Raw genomic sequence first — 24,427 nt, forward strand, 5'->3', positions numbered from 1 at the left:
GTGTGTGTGTGTGTGTGTGTGGCCCAGTCCGGGGGGTGTGTGTGTGTGTGTGTGGCCCAGCCCAGGGTGTGTGTGTGTGTGTGTGTGTGTGTGGCCCAGCCCAGGGTGTGTGTGTATGTATGTGTGTGTGTGGCCCAGTCCAGGGTGTGTGTGTGTGTGTGTGTGTGTGGCCCAGCCCAGGGTGTGTGTGTGTGTGTGTGTGTGTGGCCCAGTCCAGGGTGTGTGTGTGTGTGGCCCAGTCCAGGGTGTGTGTGTGTGTGTGTGTGTGTGGCCCAGCCCAGGGTGTGTGTGTATGTATGTGTGTGTGTGGCCCAGTCCAGGGTGTGTGTGTGTGTGTGTGTGTGTGGCCCAGCCCAGGGTGTGTGTGTATGTATGTGTGTGTGTGGCCCAGTCCAGGGTGTGTGTGTGTGTGTGTGTGTGTGGCCCAGCCCAGAGTGTGTGTGTATGTATGTGTGTGTGTGGCCCAGTCCAGGGTGTGTGTGTGTGTGTGTGTGTGTGGCCCAGCCCAGGGTGTGTGTGTATGTATGTGTGTGTGTGGCCCAGTCCAGGGTGTGTGTGTGTGTGTGTGTGTGTGGCCCAGCCCAGGGTGTGTGTGTATGTATGTGTGTGTGTGGCCCAGTCCAGGGTGTGTGTGTGTGTGTGTGGCCCAGCCCAGGGTGTGTGTGTATGTATGTGTGTGTGTGGCCCAGTCCAGGGTGTGTGTGTGTGTGGCCCAGTCCAGGGTGTGTGTGTGTGTGTGTGTGTGTGGCCCAGCCCAGGGTGTGTGTGTATGTATGTGTGTGTGTGGCCCAGCCCAGGGTGTGTGTGTGTGTGTGTGTGTGTGGCCCAGCCCAGGGTGTGTGTGTATGTATGTGTGTGTGTGGCCCAGTCCAGGGTGTGTGTGTGTGTGTGTGTGTGTGGCCCAGCCCAGGGTGTGTGTGTATGTGTGTGTGTGTGTGGCCCAGTCCAGGGTGTGTGTGTGTGTGTGTGTGTGTGTGTGGCCCAGCCCAGGGTGTGTGTGTATGTATGTGTGTGTGTGGCCCAGTCCAGGGTGTGTGTGTGTGTGTGTGTGTGTGTGGCCCAGCCCAGGGTGTGTGTGTGTGTGTGTGTGTGTGGCCCAGCCCAGGGTGTGTGTGTATGTATGTGTGTGTGTGGCCCAGTCCAGGGTGCGTGTGTGTGTGTGTGTGGCCCAGCCCAGGGTGTGTGTGTGTATGCGAGGAGAAAGCACAGGTGAGAACTATTCCCCACAGTTACCCCGCCTTCTGAAAATGAGGCTGCTCAGCTCACCCGGCTGCCAGGCTCTTCCAGCCAGCGCTGTGCCAGTTCCCCCAAGCCTGGGGTCTTGTGGGGGCAGCTGAGGGGTTTTTGGGTCATGCATTGGGAACTGCCTCTTTCTTCCGGTCTCAGGGCCAGGCCGGGCCTGCCGGATGGGGCCACTGCAGCTCTGAGCCTGGGGAGGCTGTGCCTTGTTGTGATTGGACCCACTTGCAGGCCTGGCGTCTGGCCTGGCGGTGGAGAGTGAGCGCAGTGCGAAGCTGGAGACACGTCTGCCTGGGGAGAGTGCAGGGCCTGAAGGTGGTGGGGGTGTTGGCTGAGTAGAGGTGCCCAGTGTGGACCAGAGTGGACCGGGCAGCCATGGGCTGGGTTCATGGCCAGTGCGAGCCTGTGTTGCATGCTATGACATATTTGCTCAGTCTTAGGGAGAAAAGTAGAGGCGTGAAGGTTGGCTGGGTGTGTAGGTGGGTGGGTGAGGCGTGGGTGGGGAGTGGATGGAGTTGGTAGGTAGGATTTAGAAGGATGGGTGTGCAGGGAGAGATGGATGAATGAATGGTTGGTTGGATGAATTTACGGCTGGCTGAGTCGGGGGGTCAGTGAGAGGATGTGGATGGTGGGTTGATGAGATTGGAGTTGGATAGGTAGAGGGTAGATGGATTGGAGGATGGGAGTGGCTGGGTGGATTGATGAAGTGTAGATGGGAGTAGAGGGGCGAATGGATGATGGAGGGAGATATATAAAGGGGTTTAGGAAAAGGTGGACAGGTGGGATATAGGTGAGGGGGGTGGAAGAATGGGTGAATGAAGAGTAAGGTGAATGGATAGATGGATGTATAGCTGGATGGTTAGTGGGGGTCGGTCGGGTGGGTTGCTGGGCAGGAGGTAGATCGGGAGGTGAGGAGGCTAAGTAACATAAATCTAGGTTCGTTGTGGGACTCAGAGAGGCCCTGGGGGTTCTGAGAGGAGTTTCTCAGCCTCACACCCACAGGGCTGCACCCCCCTGGCCACACAGACCATTTCCTGCCCTGAGAGTTGGTCTCTTCCTGTGGCTCCAGCCACCCTGGCCTGGTGAGTGTGGCTGTCTGAGTTCGGGCATCCTGCCTGGGATGTGGCTGTGTCTGGCCTGAGGTTCAGGTGATAGCCCGGATGTGGGCCTGGAGGACAGAGGCCACGGGGAGAGCATGAGCTTTGCTTTATGGGATCCCAACGAGGCACTGTGCTGAGCACATGGTGCACCTTGCCCGTTTCATTCTCCTGACAGCGGAGGAGGTATTGTTCCCACAGAGGAGGCAACTGAAGCCAATGGGGTTGGGGACTAGTCCAGGTCATGCTGTCTGTGGAGGGTGGGGACTAGCCCAGGTCATGCTGTCTGTGGAGGGTGGGGACTAGCCCAGGTCATGCTGTCTGTGGAGGGTGGGGACTAGCCCAGGTCATGCTGTCTGTGGAGGGTGGGGACTAGCCCAGGTCATGCTGTCTGTGGAGGGTGGGGACTAGTCCAGGTTGTGCTGTCTGTGGAGGGTGGGACTAGTCCAGGTCATGCTGTCTGTGGAGGGTGGGGACTAGCCCAGGTCATGCTGTCTGTGGACGGTGGGGACTAGCCCAGGTCATGCTGTCTGTGGAGGGTGGGACTAGTCCAGGTCATGCTGTCTGTGGAGGGTGGGGACTAGCCCAGGTCATGCTGTCTGTGGAGGGTGGGGACTAGCCCAGGTCATGCTGTCTGTGGAGGGTGGGGACTAGTCCAGGTCATGCTGTCTGTGGAGGGTGGGGACTAGCCCAGGTCATGCTGTCTGTGGAGGGTGGGGACTAGCCCAGGTCGTGCTGTCTGTGGAGGGTGGGGACTAGCCCAGGTCGTGCTGTCTGTGGAGGGTGGGGACTAGCCCAGGTCATGCTGTCTGTGGAGGGTGGGGACTAGCCCAGGTCATGCTGTCTGTGGAGGGTGGGGACTAGCCCAGGTCGTGCTGTCTGTGGAGGGTGGGGACTAGCCCAGGTCGTGCTGTCTGTGGAGGGTGGGGACTAGCCCAGGTCGTGCTGTCTGTGGAGGGTGGGGACTAGCCCAGGTCGTGCTGTCTGTGGAGGGTGGGGACTAGTCCAGGTCATGCTGTCTGTGGAGGGTGGGGACTAGCCCAGGTCATGCTGTCTGTGGAGGGTGGGGACTAGTCCAGGTCATGCTGTCTGTGGAGGGTGGGGACTAGTCCAGGTCATGCTGTCTGTGGAGGGTGGGGACTAGCCCAAGGTCGTGCTGTCTGTGGAGGTTGGGGACTAGCCCAGGTCATGCTGTCTGTGGAGGGTGGGGACTAGTCCAGGTCATGCTGTCTGTGGAGGGTGGGGACTAGTCCAGGTCATGCTGTCTGTGGAGGGTGGGGACTAGCCCAGGTCATGCTGTCTGTGGAGGGTGGGGACTAGCCCAGGTCGTGCTGTCTGTGGAGGGTGGGGACTAGCCCAGGTCGTGCTGTCTGTGGAGGGTGGGGACTAGCCCAGGTCATGCTGTCTGTGGAGGGTGGGGACTAGTCCAGGTCATGCTGTCTGTGGAGGGTGGGGACTAGCCCAGGTCGTGCTGTCTGTGGAGGGTGGGGACTAGCCCAAGGTCGTGCTGTCTGTGGAGGTTGGGGACTAGCCCAGGTCATGCTGTCTGTGGAGGGTGGGGACTAGTCCAGGTCATGCTGTCTGTGGAGGGTGGGGACTAGTCCAGGTCATGCTGTCTGTGGAGGGTGGGGACTAGCCCAGGTCATGCTGTCTGTGGAGGGTGGGGACTAGCCCAGGTCGTGCTGTCTGTGGAGGGTGGGGACTAGCCCAGGTCATGCTGTCTGTGGAGGGTGGGGACTAGCCCAGGTCATGCTGTCTGTGGAGGGTGGGGACTAGTCCAGGTCGTGCTGTCTGTGGAGGGTGGGGACTAGCCCAGGTCATGCTGTCTGTGGAGGGTGGGGACTAGTCCAGGTCATGCTGTCTGTGGAGGGTGGGGACTAGCCCAGGTCGTGCTGTCTGTGGAGGGTGGGGACTAGTCCAGGTCATGCTGTCTGTGGAGGGTGGGGACTAGTCCAGGTCATGCTGTCTGTGGAGGGTGGGGACTAGCCCAGGTCATGCTGTCTGTGGAGGGTGGGGACTAGTCCAGGTCATGCTGTCTGTGGAGGGTGGGGACTAGTCCAGGTCATGCTGTCTGTGGAGGGTGGGGACTAGCCCAGGTCGTGCTGTCTGTGGAGGGTGGGGACTAGTCCAGGTCATGCTGTCTGTGGAGGGTGGGGACTAGTCCAGGTCGTGCTGTCTGTGGAGGGTGGGGACTAGCCCAGGTCGTGCTGTCTGTGGAGGGTGGGGACTAGTCCAGGTCATGCTGTCTGTGGAGGGTGGGGACTAGTCCAGGTCGTGCTGTCTGTGGAGGGTGGGGACTAGCCCAGGTCATGCTGTCTGTGGAGGGTGGGAACTAGCCCAGGTCATGCTGTCTGTGGAGGGTGGGGACTAGTCCAGGTTGTGCTGTCTGTGGAGGGTGGGACTAGTCCAGGTCATGCTGTCTGTGGAGGGTGGGGACTAGCCCAGGTCATGCTGTCTGTGGACGGTGGGGACTAGCCCAGGTCATGCTGTCTGTGGAGGGTGGGACTAGTCCAGGTCATGCTGTCTGTGGAGGGTGGGGACTAGCCCAGGTCATGCTGTCTGTGGAGGGTGGGGACTAGCCCAGGTCATGCTGTCTGTGGAGGGTGGGGACTAGTCCAGGTCATGCTGTCTGTGGAGGGTGGGGACTAGCCCAGGTCATGCTGTCTGTGGAGGGTGGGGACTAGCCCAGGTCGTGCTGTCTGTGGAGGGTGGGGACTAGCCCAGGTCGTGCTGTCTGTGGAGGGTGGGGACTAGCCCAGGTCATGCTGTCTGTGGAGGGTGGGGACTAGTCCAGGTCATGCTGTCTGTGGAGGGTGGGGACTAGTCCAGGTCATGCTGTCTGTGGAGGGTGGGGACTAGCCCAGGTCATGCTGTCTGTGGAGGGTGGGGACTAGCCCAGGTCGTGCTGTCTGTGGAGGGTGGGGACTAGCCCAGGTCGTGCTGTCTGTGGAGGGTGGGGACTAGCCCAGGTCATGCTGTCTGTGGAGGGTGGGGACTAGTCCAGGTCATGCTGTCTGTGGAGGGTGGGGACTAGCCCAGGTCGTGCTGTCTGTGGAGGGTGGGGACTAGCCCAAGGTCGTGCTGTCTGTGGAGGTTGGGGACTAGCCCAGGTCATGCTGTCTGTGGAGGGTGGGGACTAGTCCAGGTCATGCTGTCTGTGGAGGGTGGGGACTAGCCCAGGTCATGCTGTCTGTGGAGGGTGGGGACTAGTCCAGGTCATGCTGTCTGTGGAGGGTGGGGACTAGTCCAGGTCATGCTGTCTGTGGAGGGTGGGGACTAGCCCAAGGTCGTGCTGTCTGTGGAGGTTGGGGACTAGCCCAGGTCATGCTGTCTGTGGAGGGTGGGGACTAGTCCAGGTCATGCTGTCTGTGGAGGGTGGGGACTAGTCCAGGTCATGCTGTCTGTGGAGGGTGGGGACTAGCCCAGGTCATGCTGTCTGTGGAGGGTGGGGACTAGCCCAGGTCGTGCTGTCTGTGGAGGGTGGGGACTAGCCCAGGTCGTGCTGTCTGTGGAGGGTGGGGACTAGCCCAGGTCATGCTGTCTGTGGAGGGTGGGGACTAGTCCAGGTCATGCTGTCTGTGGAGGGTGGGGACTAGCCCAGGTCGTGCTGTCTGTGGAGGGTGGGGACTAGCCCAAGGTCGTGCTGTCTGTGGAGGTTGGGGACTAGCCCAGGTCATGCTGTCTGTGGAGGGTGGGGACTAGTCCAGGTCATGCTGTCTGTGGAGGGTGGGGACTAGTCCAGGTCATGCTGTCTGTGGAGGGTGGGGACTAGCCCAGGTCATGCTGTCTGTGGAGGGTGGGGACTAGCCCAGGTCGTGCTGTCTGTGGAGGGTGGGGACTAGCCCAGGTCATGCTGTCTGTGGAGGGTGGGGACTAGCCCAGGTCATGCTGTCTGTGGAGGGTGGGGACTAGTCCAGGTCGTGCTGTCTGTGGAGGGTGGGGACTAGCCCAGGTCATGCTGTCTGTGGAGGGTGGGGACTAGTCCAGGTCATGCTGTCTGTGGAGGGTGGGGACTAGCCCAGGTCGTGCTGTCTGTGGAGGGTGGGGACTAGTCCAGGTCATGCTGTCTGTGGAGGGTGGGGACTAGTCCAGGTCGTGCTGTCTGTGGAGGGTGGGGACTAGCCCAGGTCATGCTGTCTGTGGAGGGTGGGGACTAGTCCAGGTCATGCTGTCTGTGGAAGGTGGGGACTAGTCCAGGTCATGCTGTCTGTGGAGGGTGGGGACTAGCCCAGGTCGTGCTGTCTGTGGAGGGTGGGGACTAGTCCAGGTCATGCTGTCTGTGGAGGGTGGGGACTAGTCCAGGTCGTGCTGTCTGTGGAGGGTGGGGACTAGCCCAGGTCGTGCTGTCTGTGGAGGGTGGGGACTAGTCCAGGTCATGCTGTCTGTGGAGGGTGGGGACTAGTCCAGGTCGTGCTGTCTGTGGAGGGTGGGGACTAGCCCAGGTCATGCTGTCTGTGGAGGGTGGGAACTAGCCCAGGTCATGCTGTCTGTGGAGGGTGGGGACTAGTCCAGGTTGTGCTGTCTGTGGAGGGTGGGACTAGTCCAGGTCATGCTGTCTGTGGAGGGTGGGGACTAGCCCAGGTCATGCTGTCTGTGGAGGGTGGGGACTAGCCCAGGTCATGCTGTCTGTGGAGGGTGGGGACTAGTCCAGGTCGTGCTGTCTGTGGAGGGTGGGGACTAGCCCAGGTCATGCTGTCTGTGGAGGGTGGGGACTAGTCCAGGTCATGCTGTCTGTGGAGGGTGGGGACTAGTCCAGGTCATGCTGTCTGTGGAGGGTGGGGACTAGCCCAGGTCGTGCTGTCTGTGGAGGGTGGGGACTAGCCCAGGTCATGCTGTCTGTGGAGGGTGGGGACTAGTCCAGGTCGTGCTGTCTGTGGAGGGTGGGGACTAGCCCAGGTCATGCTGTCTGTGGAGGGTGGGAACTAGCCCAGGTCATGCTGTCTGTGGAGGGTGGGGACTAGTCCAGGTTGTGCTGTCTGTGGAGGGTGGGACTAGTCCAGGTCATGCTGTCTGTGGAGGGTGGGGACTAGCCCAGGTCATGCTGTCTGTGGACGGTGGGGACTAGCCCAGGTCATGCTGTCTGTGGAGGGTGGGACTAGTCCAGGTCATGCTGTCTGTGGAGGGTGGGGACTAGCCCAGGTCATGCTGTCTGTGGAGGGTGGGGACTAGCCCAGGTCATGCTGTCTGTGGAGGGTGGGGACTAGCCCAGGTCATGCTGTCTGTGGAGGGTGGGGACTAGCCCAGGTCATGCTGTCTGTGGAGGGTGGGGACTAGCCCAGGTCGTGCTGTCTGTGGAGGGTGGGGACTAGCCCAGGTCGTGCTGTCTGTGGAGGGTGGGGACTAGCCCAGGTCATGCTGTCTGTGGAGGGTGGGGACTAGTCCAGGTCATGCTGTCTGTGGAGGGTGGGGACTAGCCCAGGTCATGCTGTCTGTGGAGGGTGGGGACTAGCCCAGGTCGTGCTGTCTGTGGAGGGTGGGGACTAGCCCAGGTCGTGCTGTCTGTGGAGGGTGGGGACTAGCCCAGGTCGTGCTGTCTGTGGAGGGTGGGGACTAGCCCAGGTCATGCTGTCTGTGGAGGGTGGGGACTAGTCCAGGTCATGCTGTCTGTGGAGGGTGGGGACTAGCCCAGGTCATGCTGTCTGTGGAGGGTGGGGACTAGTCCAGGTCATGCTGTCTGTGGAGGGTGGGGACTAGTCCAGGTCATGCTGTCTGTGGAGGGTGGGGACTAGCCCAAGGTCGTGCTGTCTGTGGAGGTTGGGGACTAGCCCAGGTCATGCTGTCTGTGGAGGGTGGGGACTAGTCCAGGTCATGCTGTCTGTGGAGGGTGGGGACTAGTCCAGGTCATGCTGTCTGTGGAGGGTGGGGACTAGCCCAGGTCATGCTGTCTGTGGAGGGTGGGGACTAGCCCAGGTCGTGCTGTCTGTGGAGGGTGGGGACTAGCCCAGGTCGTGCTGTCTGTGGAGGGTGGGGACTAGCCCAGGTCGTGCTGTCTGTGGAGGGTGGGGACTAGTCCAGGTCATGCTGTCTGTGGAGGGTGGGGACTAGCCCAGGTCGTGCTGTCTGTGGAGGGTGGGGACTAGCCCAGGTCGTGCTGTCTGTGGAGGGTGGGGACTAGCCCAGGTCATGCTGTCTGTGGAGGGTGGGGACTAGCCCAGGTCATGCTGTCTGTGGAGGGTGGGGACTAGCCCAGGTCGTGCTGTCTGTGGAGGGTGGGGACTAGCCCAGGTCGTGCTGTCTGTGGAGGGTGGGGACTAGTCCAGGTCATGCTGTCTGTGGAGGGTGGGGACTAGCCCAGGTCATGCTGTCTGTGGAGGGTGGGGACTAGCCCAGGTCATGCTGTCTGTGGAGGGTGGGGACTAGTCCAGGTCATGCTGTCTGTGGAGGGTGGGGACTAGCCCAGGTCGTGCTGTCTGTGGAGGGTGGGGACTAGTCCAGGTCATGCTGTCTGTGGAGGGTGGGGACTAGTCCAGGTCGTGCTGTCTGTGGAGGGTGGGGACTAGTCCAGGTCATGCTGTCTGTGGAGGGTGGGGACTAGTCCAGGTCATGCTGTCTGTGGAGGGGGGGACTAGTCCAGGTCATGCTGTCTGTGGAGGGTGGGGACTAGCCCAAGGTCATGCTGTCTGTGGAGGGTGGGGACTAGCCCAAGGTCATGCTGTCTGTGGAGGGTGGGGACTAGCCCAAGGTCATGCTGTCTCCAGAGGGTGGGGACTAGTCCAAGGTCATGCTGTCTGTGGAGGGTGGGACTAGTCCATGTCATGCTGTCTGTGGAGGGTGGGGACTAGTCCAGGTCATGCTGTCTGTGGAGGGTGGGGACTAGTCCAAGGTCATGCTGTCTGTGGAGGGTGGGGACTAGCCCAAGGTCATGCTGTCTGTGGAGGGTGGGACTAGTCAATGTCATGCTGTCTGTGGAGGGTGGGGACTAGTCCAGGTCATGCTGTCTGTGGAGGGTGGGGACTAGCCCAAGGTCGTACTGTCAGTGGAGGGTGGGGACTAGTCCAAGGTCATGCTGTCTGTGGAGGGTGGGGACTAGCCCAAGGTCATGCTGTCTGTGGAGGGTGGGGACTAGTCCAGGTCATGCTGTCTGTGGAGGGTGGGGACTAGCCCAAGGTTGTACTGTCAGTGGAGGGTGGGGACTAGTCTAAGGTCATGCTGTCTGTGGAGGGTGGGGACTAGTCCAGGTCATGCTGTCTGTGGAGGGTGGGGACTAGTCCAGGTCATGCTGTCTGTGGAGGGTGGGGACTAGCCCAAGGTCATGTTGTCTGTGGAGGGTGGGGACTAGCCCAAGGTGATGCTGTTGACAGGCAAAGCCTGGAGGTCCCGCGGAGGTTGGGGTCCCTGAACTAAAGAGTTCACCACAGATCCGGATCCGCTCAGCGGTGGGTCTGGGGCCGGAGGCTGGTCCCGGAAGGACACAGTGGGCCCTGACTGCAGACCCACCGAGGGTGGTCCCGGGGAGCACTCCCCATGGGGCGAAGGTACGTAAGGGGCTGATGACTCAGCGACGGGCCTGGGGATCTTCTCTCTGGGCTCCTTGCCCATGTGGCTTTTAGGGTGCTCCTGCACTGGTCTTCGGGACTGGCCCAGGCTCCAGCAGGCAGTCCCACATTTCCCAGGATCCGGTTCGGCAGAGGGGTCAGGCTGCTGGCACACCTGTGAGGGGTGCTGCTGGCCCCTCGGGGTCTCCTCCTGCTGCCCGCTGGCCTTTTATTGCAGGGCACCTGTCACAATTCCTAGGCCTGGTGCAAGTGTCCCCGGAACCCTGAGCTTCCTCACCCCTGTTTCTGGGCCAGGTGGGGGCTTCCTCTGATGTCTTCCCTGGCCGAGCCCTCTGGGCCCCGCTGGACACAGGAAGGAGCTGGGCGGGCGGAGCCCTGGTCTCAGGGCCTGAGCCATCTGTAAGCCGCACGTCAGGGCTGGGACGGCCTTGGGACCTGTCGCATCTGTGCTCATGTACGGCTTACTTTAGGGTGGGTTTCAGGCTGCGGGAGTCGACCCTCAGCAGATAGAGCTGGCACCGGGCACTCGGCCGGGAGGCACCGTGCACACGTTACACGTGCCGGGAAATGAGACCGGCCCCAGGGGAAGCGGCATCCCGCTCTCTCCACGTGGGCCAGGTGCCCTGGGCTGCGTCATCGGGTCCCTGGGAACGTCAGCCCACGGGCTGCAGAAGCAGCGAGTGAAGATGTGGTGCTGCCGGTGGGTCTGATGGCGCCTCTGAGCCCAGGCTCCGCTTGTCGGTGGAGGGACAGGGAGAGCACTGCCCGTGAGCATGCCCCCCAGAGGCCGGCTTCCCGCTTCCCAGGGCTGAGCAGCCTGTGACCCTCTCCAGTGCTGGCTCGGAAAGGTGTGCTCTCGGTAGTCGCCTTGCCTGGCTGGGAGGGGAGAGTGGTGTGTGTGTGTGTGTGTGTGTGTGTGTGTACACGCACACGTGCACGCACACGCATATACACGCATGTGAGAACCAGTAACACCGTCAGGTTGGATGGAGGGAAGTTAGTATGTGGGGGGCACACCCATGCATGATAAGATGGGATGTCCGGGAGCCAGCCTGTGGCTGTGACTGTCTCCCAGCTGCCGGGTGTTCCTCTGCTGGAAACGGCGTGGTCTCTCACCTCTGCCAGCCTGACTTTGCTTACTGGCTGCATGCTGCCGGGCCATTTCGTCCCCTCTCTGAGCCTTGGTTTCCTCGGTGGTAAACAGGGCCTACCTACCAGGCTTTGGGGGATTGAACAGAGCATCCAAACATGTCTTAGCTCCCTGGTTGGCACAGAGGAGACGCTCAGAAAATGTCAGTCTGTCCCTCCTAACCCTCCTCCTTCTCACCGCCGCTGCCCTCCTCATCTTCTTCCCCACCTTCTGCTCACCCGCCTCCTCCTCCGTCCTGACCCACGAGCTCTCTCCGGATGGATTGGCTGGAGATCCGTCACTCACCTTCCTGCACCCTCTGTGGTCTGGGACGGAGGCTCTGAGCTCGGAGAGAACAGGTGGCTATTGTGCAGACCACTTCACGGTGCTCGCAAAGCTGGCCGGCCTGCAAATTCCTCCGGCTTTGGCTTTTTGGAAGCTACAGAAATAGATGTGGGGACATTTCAGGCTCCAGCAGACTGGAATGCACCTGCAGTCTCTGGTATAAGACGACAGAAGGGCAGCAGGTATGTTGGGCTGGGTCTGAGTGGCATCAACTGGAATTTTTAGCCTCTTTGCAGAAAGCACAGAGTAGGTGGTGGTAAACCTGGAGTCTGGACCCATTCTTGCCCCTCTCCCACACTCAGACACCTGGCACTGCAAGGCTCAGGACTCAAACTGTGGTTTGAGTCTTTCTTTTTCTTCTTCTTTTTTTTTAGAGAGAGTGGAAGGGAGGGGGAGAGACACACAGAGAGAAACATAGATGTGAGAGAGACACATTGACTGGTTGTTTCCTGCACATGCCCCGGTCAGGGCCAGGGATTGAGTCTACAACTGAGTGGAAGGGAGGGGGAGGTATGTGCCCTTGACCAGAATCAAACCTGCAACCCTTCAGTCTGTGGGCCGGCATTCTAACCCCTGAGCCAAACCAGCTAGGGCATGATTGGACTCTTGTAGACCCAAGGCTTGGTGTGGGGTCAGGCACAGGCTGAGAGCTGATGGCGCCCTGTTCCCACCACTCTGTCCCATCCTGGGTTGGGAAACACCCCTGCAGGATCTGGTGAGAGCTCTGGGGGTTGAGGAGGCACCAAGGCCAAGAATATAAAGACTTGAGCAGCACCTTGGGGTGTGGTCTGTTGGCAGGGAATCGTAGGGGAAGATAGGGGGCACTGGGCTGTGTCTGTTTACAGTAGGAATCCACTAATGGCTGTGGCCCGGTTAGAAGGGTCTGGGCTTGGGGATGGGAAAGGAGGGTGTGAGAGCTGTCCGTAAATGACTCTGGGCCAGGGCAGAGCAGCAGGAGAGCGGGATGAGGTGGGCGGGGGGGAGGGGGCGGAGGGGACTGGACTGTGCACTTGGGTTCTGGCCCAGGCCACAATAGAAGGAATTTCAAGCTGTGCAGATGGTGGAGCTGAGGCTGCTGGCCCCGAGGTGGCCTCAGGCCGCCAGCGTGGACCTAAGGGGCTTGAGCAGATGTATCTGTGAGTTCTGAGGTGGGGTGGAGTTGGCTTGTGCTCGAGTGGGGAGGGAGAGCGGCGTGGACTCTGTCCTGGATGTGGGTGTCACAGGTGGGATGCAGGGCAGGGTTGGGGCTGCAGGGCTGAGCTCACTCGGGCGCTGGCTTCGAAGCTGCACTGCAGAGGATGGTCTCCTGGCGGGAGGAGCCACTTCGGTGCTCCCTGGTGTGCACATTGCACAGGACATTTCAGGAGGAAGCCTATCGAAGGGTCAGTGTCCTGACGCCCCCCACTCTCGGTCTCCCTCGAGTGGGTTCTTCGCTGGCATGACAAGGGAGGCCAGAGGCCATGCTGCTAGTCACCATGCCCACGTGACCCACTCAAGTCCAGGCGCCTGAGGTCGGGGTGCTGCAGCCAGAGCAGATAGGGCCGTGTGGACGCCTCCAGTTTCTTACTCTACTTGAAACCGTACAAATAAAAGACACAACAGGCAAGTATCGGGCCCAGAACTCTACAACACAGGCCTAGGTGAGTCAATTCATAGATCACCTGGCCCCACCCTTACACCTCTTCCTTTTTTTTTTTTTTTTAGATGTTATCATTTTTATTCAGATTTTTTGAAAGCAATAGAATGGTAGATTAATATCTATCTTTCCAAGTTAAGACCTAAAACTGTTTCCAAAACTTTAAATAAGAAAACTCCTGTTTGAAGTACAAGGATAATCAGTATCACCTTGAACCAGCAATAAAAAATTAAAATAAGGAGAGATCGAAGATGGCGGCATAGGTAAACACCGGAGTTTGCTGCCTCAAACAACCACTTCAAAAATACAACTAAAAGACGGAACGGACATCAACCAGAACCACAGGAAGGCTGGCTGAGGAGAGACTCTTCAACTAGAAGCAAAAACAACAGCATTCCGACGCTCAGAGGAGGCGCAGTGTGGAAAATTTAAAGGTACGGTGGTGCGGTGGTGAGGTGGTGCGCGCGCAAAGCGGGCTGGCGGCTGAGGGCGCGGTTGTCGTTTTCAATCAGGAGTGAGTCTCAGACTCTGGGCTACAGATCCGGGCGAGTCTCTAGGGACCCAGACTCAAACGGGAGAAGCGGGACTGTCTGGCTACGGCCCCTCCGAGGTTTGCAGCGGTTGCTGGGACAGAGAGGCAGAACCCCTGGGGACGGACTGAGAGTGGCCATAGCGGCTCCCTCCCCCCGCCCTGTTGATCCCGCCCGCCCAAGCTCTGCGCACAGCCATTTGCCGATCGCCTCAGGCAAAGGCTGGATTAGCGCCTCCCCAGAAGACAGACGTTTTCCGCACAGCTGATTCCAACAGCCAGTCGGCCTGGTGGTCAAATCCCTCTAGTGTTAACTACAACAATTAAGGCTTGGCTAGAACAAGACTGCGCACAGAGACCACAAGGGGGTGCACCAAGAAAGCATAAAAGATGCGGAGACAAAAAAACATGACAGAAATGGAGGATATGGAGCTAAGAATCGCAATTTTGAGGGCTTGCCATAAATTTGTGCAGAGCCTCACGAAAACTAATGAGACCCTCGATGCTACGATAAAGAAATTAGAAAGTAAGCATACACGGACTGAAATAAAGAATATTATACCCAATAGTAGACCAGAGGAGCTCAAGAATCAAACCAAAGATTCGACAAAAAACACCCAATTGGAAAAGCAAAATGAAAAAAGAATCCGAAAGTGTGAAGATAGTGTAAGGAGCCTCTGGGACAGCTTTAAGCAGTCTAATATCAGAATTATTGGAGTGCCAGAAGATGAGAGACAGCAAGATATTGAAAACCTATTTCAAGAAATAATGGCAGAAAACTTCCCCCACCTGGAGAAAGAAATGGACTTACAGGTTCAAGAAGCACAGAGAACCCCAAACAAAAGGAATCCAAAGAGGACCACACCAAGACACATCATCATTAAAATGCCAAGAGCAAAAGACAAAGAGAAAATCTTAAAAGCAGCAAGAGAAAGAGGCTCAATTACCTACAAGGGAATACCCATACGACTGTCAGCTGATTTCTCAACAGAAACTTTGCAGGCCAGAAGGGAATGGCAAGAAATATTCAAAGTGCTGAATACCAAGAACCTACAACCAAGATTACTTTATCCAGCAAAGCTATCATTCAGAATTGAAGGTCAGATAAAGAGCTTCACAGATAAGAAAAAGCTAAAGGAGTTCATCACCGCCAAACCAGTATTATATGAAATGCTGAAAGGTATCCTTTAAGAAGAGGAAGAAGAAGAAAAAGGTAAAGATACAAATTATGAACAACAAATATGCATCTATCAACAAATGAATCTAAGAATCAAGTGAATAAATAACCTGATGTACAGAATGAACTGGTGATTATAATAGAATCAGGGACATAGAAAGGGAATGGACTAACTCTTCTTGGGGGGAAAAGGGGTGTGGGAGATGCGGGAAGTGACTGGACAAAAATCATGCACCTATGGATGAACACAGTGGGTGGGGAGTGAGGGCGGAGGGTGGGGTGGGAGCTGGAAGGAGGGGAGTTATGGGGGGAAAAAAGAGGAACAAATGTAATAATCTGAACAATAAAGATTAAAAAAAAAATTAAAATAAAAATTTTTATTTAGAATTAAAGCAAATACTTCAGTATCACAAACACAATATCAAACTTTAAGACATATGCCGCTCATTTGGAGTGAGCATTTATTTGCACAATTACAACATGCGGACAAACCCAGAAGAGGGGAGTAGGCCTGGCATTTGCAGCCAGTGCAGCAGTTGGCCACACCACCAGCACCAAGCGAGACACACACCGGGCTACGAGCTGCCATGAACTGTCAGTGGTGGGAAGTGAGGGTTCAGGGGTTGCAGCTGCTGCTCTCGCGATGAGCTGTCAGTGGTGGGAAGGTCAGGGTGCAGGGGATGCACTGCTACTCGTTCTCGGCAGAAGACTCTCAAGCGTGTGGCCGTGAAGCAAGTGTTGGGTCTCAGAGTCTCGGAGCCCATAAAGCTGCAGGGACGGAGCAGAGCGGCTCTGCCATCATGGAGCTGTGGAGGCAAATGAAGACATGGCCAGCATGCAGCTGCTCCTCTGCAAACTCCAGGAGACCTGCGAGCTGTCTGCTCCCCAGGGCAGAGCCCCACCTGGGATCTCGATGCAGAGGCAGCTGCTGCTCAGCACTGCTCTCCAGTCACCGTGTTTGGCATCTGTGAGCCAGGTCTGGACGTTGAGAATTCTCGTCTTGTTATTAGATGTTAGTTCCTCTGTTACATTCAGCCTATTATCCGAGTAAAATAAATTAGCTGAAAGATTGGGATCCCTCCGACTATTCCCTCGCCCACCTGGGATCTTGAGGGGTGGGTGAGGGACATGAGGAGCACCACGGAGGCCCAGGCCCAGGCCCAGGGTACTACAGTTAAGGGAGACCCTGGGACTCTGCTGCTGTGGCCTGCGCGGGTGTGCAGACTGATGAGCCATGGTGCGACTGGCGTGACCAGTGGCGCTGGGTTTACTCCCCTCCTTCTCTCTGGTGAAACAGTGGCTGTTGAGGGTCCGCTGCAGGGAGGATTCCACCATCTGGCCGCTGGGTCCGAAACCAGGAAAACCTCCGTGTTGCCTTTCCGCGTCGCGTCGCTGCTACTTGCAGTTCGCCTGCACGTCTTCCTTTATCCCCTCCACTCTACCCCAGTGCCACCTCCAAAACAGTTCTTACAGGCCCAGTGCTGCTGGTTACTTCTTTGTTAATTGTCATTCGTTAGCATAAGGAGAAGACCCCTCTATGGGTGAGTGAGGTGGAGCCTGCAGTCTTTTGTGTAAACTGGACCCTCTTTTTCACTTTGTCAAGTCCAGCTGTGTTTACGACTCTCGACACTTGTGATCTCAAGAAAATTAATGCTCTGTAGTTCCCACCCCTATCTCCCCTGTGGCTTATAAATCTCAAGTTCTATACAGGTTCTGCTAAATCCACAAATTTACTATATGGTCTCCCTGCTAACATAAAGCATAGACTGTTTCCAGACATAAATGACCCAATAATTATATCTTTAGAAACCCTCTAACAAGTGTATTTTACATACTTACTACTGAACCCAGTACACTCTCTGGTTAGAGCACAGCAGATTTCTCTTTTGATCAGTGGCACACGATAGGAGGGTTTATGACGTGAACAGTGACACAAGGTCACGCTGACGGTGGGCATATTGTGTTCCTAGTCCACCAACACACGTGGGCATAGACTCCCCAACTTGTCAGAATGTATAGGAGCAACAGCTTGTTTGAACCAAATAGCCACAGATTCTGAAGTGGCTCTGGGCTGCTGCCAAGCGTCAGGGCGTCACCCCAGTCTGGTTGGCCTTAGTTCAGGTCTGGGGGTAGAGGGGCCCATCTGATCACTCAGAGCGGGGCTCAGTTCACAGGTCCATGGACACTAAGGTAAGCCGTTCTCCGGCAGGGTCTGGCTGGAAAGTGAAGTATCTGGGGAGAGCAGCCAAGAAGGACATGTGGAAGGGGTGAGGGCAGATCTAGTACCCGAACTCTGGATGGTAAGATTCACTCCAAGTCGGCAGTTAGATGTGGGGATAAAGAATGGTGGTCCTGCCCTGGCCAGGTGGCTCAGTCGGTTAGAGCATCGTCTTGTACACCAAAAAATTGTGGGTTTTGATTTCTGGTCACCTCTCTCTCTCTCTCTCTCTCTCTCTCTCTCTCTCAAAAAAGAAAAAAAAATGGTGGACCTGACATTCAGAAGAAGCCAGGTCAAGACTGGAACAAGGGGAGGCGATGCAGGACAGGCTGGTCCCACATGCATATGCAGTAGTTAAAATTCAGAGAGATAGCTCAGCTATAGAGGTCCCCCCTGAGGAGCGAGGGGTCCCAGCCCCACACCAGGCGCCCCAGCCCAGGGTTCCAGTGCAGGAAGAGAAGTCCCCATCACTTCTGGCTGTGAAAACCAGTGGGGATTGAGGCTGAGGGAGATGGAGGCAGCTGGAGTTGCAGATGTTCCTCCTAAAAGGCTCACTCGGACTCACTCAGACTCACTCGCTCTGAGCTCCAGTGCTGGGGCAGCAGCCTGAAAGGCACCAGGACATGTGGGGAGGAACTGAATTGTCTGGCTTTGGAATGAGGCCTAGAGGGGCAGCTTTCTCCCAGACAGAAGTGCTGTCAGAGGCCATTGTTCCTGTGCTGAGCCCCCCTCCCCCCGCAGGCACAGCCGCCATATCTGAGTCTTTATTAACCTGGCTCACACTCTTTGCTTTGCCCTCATGATTCCCTGAGACCCCTCCCACCCAACTTTTGGGCCCACCCAAGCCACTTCCAGTGGCTTTTCCATATAAATGTCCTATCTTGGTTCACACTGAGGACTTTCCTAAATTCTCTCAAAGTTGCACAAATCCCCAAAAGCAGCATCTGGCCTCAGCATGCCAGTAAGTGCCCCCAGGCTCATCACTAGCAGCAGCTAGACTCGGTTCACAACTTGGCCTCTCCCGGGCACCTCCAAGTCCAGCACAAGTAGCAGCCATCTGCAGATTGCTTTGTAGCTCATGCTGGGTAGCCCCAGGCAGGGCATAGGTGGCAGCTGACCTTGGCCTGCACCTCCTGGGAGGCCCCTAAGGCAGTGCACCCAGTAGGCAGCTTCAGACCATGCTGGAGCACCACCCAACCACATCCATGAGCAACACACTCAAGGGGTGGAATCAGTGGGCATCAGAGTGCCGCTGAAGTGAGTTCTGCTCCATGGGTTTGGCCCCTGCACAGCAGCTCCTCTGCTGTAGTTGCAGCTGGTCCTCATAGCTGATCAGCCTAAGGGTCAACCCCTTCCATTGATGTGCCAACAACAGAAGGTGCACACAGCCCAAATGGGGGAGAGGGGCACACATAAGCACCCAGCTTGGGTGACTGGGGAGGTTGTACCACTGGGCCCTACAGGACATCTACTACATAAGCCAACCCTTCCAAGACTGGTAGACATAGCAGATCTACCTAATGCATAGAAACAAACACAATAGGCAGCCAAAATGAGGAGACAAAAATGTCCCAGATGAAAGAACAGGAGAAATCTCAAGAAAAAGAACTAAATGAAGTGAAGGACAGCAAACTATGAAGAGTTCCAAACAATGGTTTTAAGGATGCTTAAAGAGCTCAGTGGGACTTCAACAGCATGAAAATACACTAGAAGGAATCAACAGCAGGACAGATGAAGCAGAGGATCAAATCAGCAATTTGGGAGACAAGGTAGCAGAAAACACCCAGTCAGCAGGAAAAAAAAAAGAATAAAAAAATGAGTAGTTTATGGGATCTCAGGGACAACATCAAGTGTAACATCTGCATCATAGGGGTACCAGAAGAAGAGAAGAGATAGAGTAACAGATTGAGAGCCTATTTGAAGAAATAATGACTGAAAACGTTTCTAACCTGGTGAAGGAAAAAGACACACAAGTTCAGGAAGCACAAAGAGCCCCAAACAAGATGAACCCAAAGATGTCCACATCAAGACACACCATAGTTAAAATACCAAAGGTTAAAGGCAAGGAGAGAATTTTAAAAGCAGCAAGAGAAGAGCAGTTACCTACAAGGGAGCTCCCATAAGACTGTTAGCTGATTTATCAACAGAACCTTTGCAGGCCAGAAGGGATTGGCACAAAATAGTCAAAGCAATGAAAGGCAAGGATCTACAACAAAGATTACTCTACTCAGCAAGGCTGTCATTTAGAATTGAAGGAGAGATAAAGAGCTTCCCAGACAAGAAAAAGCTAAAGCAGTTCACCACTACCAAACCAGTATTATGAGACATGTTAAAGATCTTCTTGAATAACAACAACAATAATAATAGAATGGCAATAAATTCATATCTATCAAAAATTACTTTAAATGGCCGAAACCGGTTTGGCTCAGTGGATAGAGCATCGGCCTGCGGACTGAAAGGTCCCAGGTTTGATTCCGGTCAAGGGCATGTACCTGGGTTGTGGGCACATCCCCACTGGGAGATGTGCAGGAGGCGGCTGATTGATGTTTCTCTCTCGTTGATGTTTCTAGCTCTCTCTCTCCCTTCCTCTCTGTAAAAAAAAATCAATAAAATATATTAAAAAAATTACTTTAAATGAAAATAGATTTAATACTCCAATCAAAAGACATAGGGTGGCTGAGTGGATAAGAAAACAAGACCTTTACATATGCTGTCTATGAAAGACTCACTTAGATCAAAAAACACACACAGACTGAAAGTAAGGGGATGGAAAAAGATATATATATATATTTTTTAAATATATTTTATTGATTTTTCACAGAGAGGAAGGAAGAGAGATAGAGAGTTAGAAACATCGATGAGAGAGAAACATCGATCAGCTGCCTCCTGCACATCTCCCACTGGGGATGTGCCCGCAACCCAGGTACATGCCCCCGACCGGAATCGAACCCGGGACCTTTCAGTCCGCAAGCCGACGCTCTATCCACTGAGCCAAACTGGTTTCGGCAGGAAAAAGATATTTCATAAAAATGAAAACAAACAAAAACACTGGGGTAACAATACTTATACCAGACAAAATAGACTTTAAAACAGAGGCTGTAACAAGAGACAGAGAAGGACCCAGCAATTCCACTTCTGGGTATTTATCCAAAGAAACCCACAACATTAATTCTGAAAAACATATGCATCTGTATGTTCATTGCAGCATTATTTACAATAGCCAAAATACAGAAGCAACTTAAGTGTCCACCAATAGATGAATGAATAAAGAAGAGGTGCATATATACAATGGATTATGACTCAGCCATAAAAAAGAATGAATTTTTGCCATCTGAATTAAGAGGGTATTGTGCTGAGTGAAATAAGTCACATAGAGAAAGACAGATGCCTGATGATTTCACTTGTATGTGTAATGTAAAAAACAAATAGATGACTAAGCGGAACCAAAAAAGACTCACAGATACAGAGAACAGTTTGACAGTTGCCAGATGGGAGGGGTGTTGGGGGATGGGAAAGGTGAAGGGATTAAGAAGTACAAATTGGTAGTTCCAGAATAGCCATAGGGATGTCAAGTACAATATCGGGAACATAGTAATATTTTAATAACTGTGTTTGGTGTCAGATGGTACTAGATTTATCAGGCTTATCCTTTTGTAAGTTATATAAATGTCTAATCACTGGGAACACCTGCAGCTAATATAATATTGTGTATCAACTGTAATTGAAAAATAAAACAATTGTTTTTTAAGAAAGAATGGCGTTTCTTCCCCTCCTTGCTCTGGCCAAGGCACACTTCAGGAGTGCAGGTCAGGACCTTGGACAGCGCCAGGCAGTGCCACCACCATCAGCAAGCACTTCTGAACTCAGACAGCCATGGGTGCCCTGCCCCCTCTGGAACCCCGAGTTGTTAGGCAACTTGGATCTCTTTGTATCAGCACGTCCCCCAGGACATTGGATCTGTTTCAGGAAAGGCCCTTGTTTTCAGCCTGGAGAGCAGATCTCTTTTCTCACTGTTCCTCTCTTTCTTTTCTTTTTTTGGTTTTGGTTAATCCTCACCAGAGGATATTTTCCCCATTGATTTTTAGAGAGATGAGGAAAGACAGAGAGAAACATCGATGTGAGGAAACACACCGGCTGGTTGCCTCCCACACGCACCCCAGCCAGGGCGGGGATCAAGCCTGCAACTGAGGTATGTGCCCTTGATCGTAATTGAACTCTCCACCCTTCAGTCCACAGGCCGATGCTCTAACCACTGAGCAACCGGCTAGGGCTTCTTCATTGCTTTGACTGTTGGCTTCTGAAAGCCAGACTCAGGGCAAGGACAGGAGGGAGAGAGTGGAGGGACTTGAGATCCCTGTGTTCTGAGCCAGGTTACCTCACGTTATTCTAGGAGTTCCCAGGCAGCTCTTCATACCTCCCTGTGAGGGTATTTGGAAGCCGCCTTGAAGCAGGCGAGGGCGTGCCAAGTGTGATTAGGTACCATTTCAAGTCAGTGGGAGGAAGGTGACCGGGGAGGGCTACAGGCAAGCAGCCTTCTCCCCTGGCCGTGGCTCAAGAGAGCCCTAGACAAGCCCCCAGGCCCATTGACACACAGCTTGGTGGGCGCCAAGGCCAGAGGGGAGGGCTCCTGGGCCTGGGACTGAGGCCATCTGGGTTGAGGACTCTTCCTTGCAAGTTTTGGAGAAGAGGCCGGGGCCCAAGTTGCGTAAAGACTGGCAATGGGCCTGGGTGGGGTGATCCCTAAGGCATTTCCACTTCTCTGCATTCACATGCCAGGTGGACTCAGCATCTCCCACGCTGGAGACATCGAGGAGGGAACATTGCCAAATGTAGAAAGGGTAAATGTTGGGGCACTGCCGCCCCCCGAGTGTTGGTGGGGGGAGTTGGGCTGGATTTTGAAGTCAGAAACACTCACTTGTGAACCTGGCTTCCCACCATCCTGCTGTGGTTTCGGAAGGAGACCTCTGACAGCTACCGGAGCCCTGCGTTCCTCAGCTGTAATGGGGACAGTGTCGCCTACTCTATAGAATTGTTGTGAAAGTAGAGACAAATGTAGACAGTGCTCAGGGGGAGTCTCAGCCCTCCCTTCCCAGAGGGTCCTTCTTCTGAGGTTCTTGGAGGGAGCACAGCAGCCAGGCTCTGGGGCGACCTCACCTCCATTTCCTATGCTGTTGAGTTATGCCTGGAGCTGACAACCCCCCCCCCCCCCGCCCCCCATGGGAGGCTGAGCTGAGGAGCCTCTGTGTGCATGCAGAGGCCACCCCAGTGCTGTTGGCTCCCCAGATGTGAGGTTAGATATTCTGTTGCTCCCAGGGCAGGAAGGAATGAGGGGTCATGGGTAAGGCAGGGTTAGGGTTAGAGACACAGTCTTAGTTTATTCCCAATTTCCCCTCCCTCCCTGGGGGCCTCTGCCTGCAGTCCTGGTACTTGCTCTGCCCTCTGGGTTGGGGGAACGAAGTCTGAGAACCACATGGTTATAAACTAACAGCTCTTTTAGGTTTTACACAATTATAAGGACAGATCAATTCTTAGCCATGTCACTTCTAGTCCCTTTAAGAGAAATGAGGAAAGTTTATGGGACACAACTCGGCAGGCACAGCCCTGCTTCTCAGCTTGTCTCTCGGCGGCCATGGACTCCTGACCAGTGACAGGATCGTGAGGAAGGTGTATTTGCCAGGTCTCTTCAAAGAAACGCCACCAATAGCCATCCTCATCACTCTCTTTCCCCATTCATGCATGGAGAGAGAGAGAGAGAGAGAGAGAGAGAGAGAGAGAGAGAGAGCTCATCATGAGATTGTGATGATTTGGACTTGTAAGTCCAAAATCTGCAGAGCAGGACAGCAGGCTGAGAGGCTAGAGGCCTGGGGACATGCTTCCTGGGGGTGGTGGTGCTCCTCTTTTTTAAGACCTTCAGCTGATTAGATGAGGCGCCCTAAATTGTGGAAGATAATTTGCTTTACTGAGAATCTACTGACGTAACCGTTAATCGCATAGAAAAAATACATTTAGAGCAATATTTAGACTAGTATTTGACCAAATAACTGGCCACTGTAGCCTAGCCAATTTGACACATAAAATTAAACCTCACAGATGGGGACAATGCCATCAGGGTTGATAAATGCTCCTATACTACATGTTTAAACCCAAGAGGCTCGGATCTGAGAGCTCCCACCGTTTGACAACGCAGAGTGTGGGTTTTGAGTGTGCCAGGCTGGGTTCTGCTCTGCTTCTCCATGTCTGGGCTGTGACATGCTCCCTTATCATTCCGTGAGAAGACAATAGCTCGGATCTCATAGGAGTGCTGGAGGCAGAGTGAGGTCCTGGGCCGGGCAGGGCACAGCCTTAGTTTACTCCCCATTTCCCCTTCTGCCTCAGGGGGCCACTGCCTGCAGCCCTGGTACCTGCTGTGCCCTCTGGGCCGGGGGAAGTGGACAGGTGCCTGCTTGTCCATGTCTGGGGTGCGGGGCAGTGGGGCCCTCAGGAACCTCGGCAGCAGAGCTGTGGCAGGGAAGGGCCAGAGCTCATAGGGAGCCAGATGTGGCGGCCGAGGAGAGGACGCAGGGCGTGTGCCAGGCCTCGGAAGGTGAGGGATCCCTTCTGCGGATACCTTCCTCCTCTCAGTCAGGCTCCTGTTCTGTTCCCCTTTGCCCTGCAGCTTAAACGTGCGGCTTTGGGTGCCCAGGGAAGGTTGGCGGGCATGCCAGTGGGCAGAGTGCATTTCGGAGCAGGTTATTGAGGCAGGACGTGTGGGTGAGGCAGAGAAATGTCGTGAAGTGAGCTGGGGAGCCCTTTGACCCCCTCTGAGCGAGGTGAGAGCAGGTCATCACCTGGCCAGGGCTCCAGCAGCCTGCCCGGGAACAGTGGCTGAGAACACTTCCCATCGCCTCTTCCCAGGGCAACCTGGCTGGGACCCTTAGCAAGCATCCTGCTGGCAGGTGGGCGGCGGGGGGGGGGGGGGGCAGCGAGGGTGGGAAAGGACAGTGTAACGAGAGGGAATGTCTGAGACTGAAAAGGGAACATTTGTGGGGTCTCTAAAAAGTTGGCCGCCTTGAGGCCAGTGAGCCTGGAGGTACTGTATTTTTCCATGTATAAGACACTATTTTTTTCTAAAATCATTAGACTGAAAACCGAGGGGCGTCTTATACACGGAAGTCAGCTGAGGAGGGAGCCATGTGGGTGCGTAGCTGCCTATACCTTGTCAAACAGGCTTCCTCCCAATACGAGCCTTATTGTTACTGACGTCAGCTGATGCCGTCATTGGAGGTGGAGAGTGCGCAGATGCAACAGGGACCAGAGCCTTCTGAGCCCATAAAGATGTCAAAAAATAAAAAGATAAATGCTAGTAAGCGATTGTCTTACTCTGCAAAATTCAAACTGAATGTAATCAGCTCTGCAAAAGAGCATGGAAACAGAGCTGCAGAGAGACCACATGGGCCTCCTCCCACTGAGTGTGTGACCAGACCGTGGAGAAAACAGGAAGAACAACTCCTTAAGATGCCAAAAAAGCAGGCCTTCAGAGGAAAACCAGCAAAATGTTTAAAATATTGATTTCTTAATTTTG

At 55.1% G+C, this 24,427-nt stretch overlaps 1 protein-coding gene and 1 pseudogene across 2 annotated transcripts in view; one reads left to right on the top strand and one right to left on the bottom strand.

Annotated features, from left to right (window-relative positions):
• Positions 1–24,427, top strand: part of GRID1 (glutamate ionotropic receptor delta type subunit 1) — a 629,487-nt gene that overhangs the window by 40,584 nt on the left and 564,476 nt on the right. The gene's annotated exons all lie outside the window — the stretch shown is intronic.
• On the bottom strand, positions 15,224–15,983 carry LOC139022153 (ornithine decarboxylase antizyme 1 pseudogene; annotated as a pseudogene).

This window comes from Myotis yumanensis, unplaced genomic scaffold (genome assembly GCF_028538775.1).
Source record: "Myotis yumanensis isolate MYYU_CA2020_CCGP unplaced genomic scaffold, mMyoYum1.0.hap1 SCAF_13, whole genome shotgun sequence".
NCBI classification, from domain to species: Eukaryota; Metazoa; Chordata; class Mammalia; order Chiroptera; family Vespertilionidae; genus Myotis; species Myotis yumanensis.